Genomic DNA, 2,830 nt, shown 5'->3' with positions numbered 1-2,830 from the left:
AAAAAAGGATCATGGTAAACTTGTTTGGCCGGTACTCTGAATCAGAAAGAAAAGGATGCTAAAGAACGTCCCAGAGTGATAATAACTGGTGTGTCTTTCCTTTTATCAGGAACGTCTACCACCTCTGGCTCGAATGAGAGAGACGGTAGACCTTTATACACAAAGGGTAAATAATTTGGATTCTTTGCTCTTTTTAAATCACATTTATCAAACTTGGTTTATGTATTCACTTGGTGTAACTTTTGCAAACCTTGCTGACCAATTTATGTAATAAAACTTGAATGTATAGCTACTGACTATTCAAAAGAACTCTGTCTGATATCTGGCTTGAGCAACAACTGTAATTGGTGTATAACTATTAGTGTTGGTTGGTGGGAAGCCAGTCAGGGATCATGTCTTCATCACTGCACTGATGTTTGGTTGGGGTGCAGCTGGTGACGTCATGTAGTGACAAACACCACGGTGCAGGGGAACTACGAAAAAAACAAGAATTAAGTCAATTACAAAAGCTAGTCGGCAAGGTTTTAGTTAAACAAAATGAAATCATTCATTAATTCAAATAAATCATTGTATTACAATAAGTTGTGCTGTTGTGATCAGTATTTCATTAACGATGTTAAATAACCTCTTCATTAAATTTCAGTCGAACACTGTGGATCACACCCAAATGTTCCAAACGGGGATGTTGTGCAGCAGAATGATGAGTTTTTGAAATACCAATGTAACGCCTTTTACGCACAAGTCGGATCAGACACCGTGAAGTGTTACAACAATGGCAGCTGGTCACAACTACCCATCTGCCAAGGTATAAACAAGTCAATACCAACATTTGCTATTCACCAAGTCTATCAACCATACATCCCAAAAAATTACAGTTTTGAGTTTTTTTCTGTTAATTGTTTGTAGCAGCGTTCTGTAGCCTGGATGCTGCTGATCCGGTGTGGAAGAATTTAAGACTGTCTGGAGTTGAATACATAAAGGAAGGAGAGGAGGAGTACATTTCATGTATTTGGCGGTCTTACATCAGCCTTGTTAAGTGCATCAATGGAGAAACGGTTTATACCGGGTGTAAGTATATACGTATGCTCTTTACAGTTTAATTTACCACAATGCTCTTAATTTCAGCAGTTTATTTGCCAGATAACATACAGCATTTGAATATTAACTACATCTAAATCACTTAGTTCCAAGAAGAAAAGAAAAGTGTTTGCCTGTGTAGCTAAAGCCTTATTCCTCTTGTTCTTCTGTGCCATAGAGCTCAATTGTTGTCCAAAGTCTATTGAAAACATGTCAGTGAGCCACACTCTTGCATTGGGGAACATGTTCCTTTATTAGATTGAACATGGGCACTGTAGTTTATGTTGAGTCAATCCAACAAACGCCATCCTGGTAATGAAAATACTCACAAGCACACCTGATGAAGTTATTACAGCTTCAACAAGAAATATCTTCCACTCTGAAATAATACCCTGTTTCCTGAAGGAGTGGCCGGGTCTGACATGACAGGAGAGTTAGAAAACAAGTGAATGAACAGACTGGGAGAGGAAAATGCAAGAATGTCTTTAGTGAATCAGACTTCAATAACAAAGTTTCTCTGAGTAACTACTGAAATATTCACTGCTGTTGTTTTGTTTTTTTAGGTTGTCATTCTACTGACCATTATTATGTAAGTGTTTTGTGTGTTTAATATTGGAGCACTCTATATTAACATGTATTACACCTAGCAGTTTTGTGTGAATTAATCAACTTGTTTCATTATTGATTATTGTCTGTGTTGTAACAGGGACGTTGCACGTAAAGCACAGCAGAGGAATCACTGCTGGACCGACGACCTTCCATGAAATAGTCTCCATTTACCTTTAACATTCTCTTGTATCTTTATGATTGTAACTCTTAATGCACTAACAACCAGACCTATACTTTGAATATAAATTAAGTTACTTTGGTCTACAGTAGTCTGAATAAAATGTTCACTACAGAAATCTTCTTTGCATTATTTACTTGACCCATTGGATATATATCAGTACGTTTTGGCTCTTCTTGTATTGAAATATGCAGACACATGGACTGACAGACCACTAGGTCCACTGTCTGTTTCAATGCTTCATGGTGGTTTCATAACTAAATACATTTAAAAAACAGAAAAAACAACTATTCAAAAACATGTATAACTTGTCTGCCATATATCTTTAAAATGCTACAGGTAGATCTGTGGCTGCCTAAACAACAATGATTCAGAAGCACAATTCATGATTGTTCATTGACAGAATCATAAGTTTACCGATTGGATTTACTCATGACCTGCTGATATGGAAACGCATATATGGATAAATAAACAAGATAAACAAGAGGAGTCTACAGCCATGTCTCTGACATTAGCATTAACACACAGAGGGCTTTGAGCTACATGCTAACATCAGCATGCTAACATATTCACAATGGCATGATAAACACAATGATGAAATGCTAAGCAGGTAGGCCTATAATGTTTACCAAGTTCACCATCTGAGTTTAGCGTGTTAGCATGCTAACATGTGCTAAATAGCACATGTTAGCATGCTAACATGTGTTAAATAGCACTTAGCACAGAGTAAATAAAGTTGACTTCTCATAAAATGAGGACTGATTGTGACATGATGAATGTTCTTGTTATCTCAAGATAATATTAAGTTTTGTCAGAACAATAAGAGAGTTTTCTGTCTCAATCTAAACCCAACAGGAGCAGATGGAGGTAACTCACTCATACTGCATGAGATTATTCAATCTACATATGAAGTGTATACAAAATGTAATAAACCTTCAAAGATTTCACCAAAGCAAAGTATTTGCT

At 36.6% G+C, this 2,830-nt stretch overlaps 1 long non-coding RNA gene across 1 annotated transcript; it reads left to right on the top strand.

Moving 5' to 3' along the window:
• The first annotated feature begins 26 nt into the window (after window positions 1-26).
• On the top strand, window positions 27-1,982 carry LOC116380240 (uncharacterized). Its single transcript, XR_004212523.1, has 5 exons — window positions 27-166; window positions 644-805; window positions 907-1,068; window positions 1,641-1,666; window positions 1,784-1,982. It is a non-coding gene; the product is annotated as an uncharacterized LOC116380240 (long non-coding RNA).
• The last annotated feature ends 848 nt before the right edge of the window (window positions 1,983-2,830 follow it).

Source organism: Anarrhichthys ocellatus, unplaced genomic scaffold, assembly GCF_004355925.1.
Source record: "Anarrhichthys ocellatus isolate YVR2014 unplaced genomic scaffold, GSC_Weel_1.0 scaffold6536, whole genome shotgun sequence".
Taxonomy (NCBI): Eukaryota; Metazoa; Chordata; class Actinopteri; order Perciformes; family Anarhichadidae; genus Anarrhichthys; species Anarrhichthys ocellatus.
The sequence above is the reverse complement of the archived record's forward strand: the minus strand, read 5'-3'. Positions and strand labels throughout refer to the sequence as shown.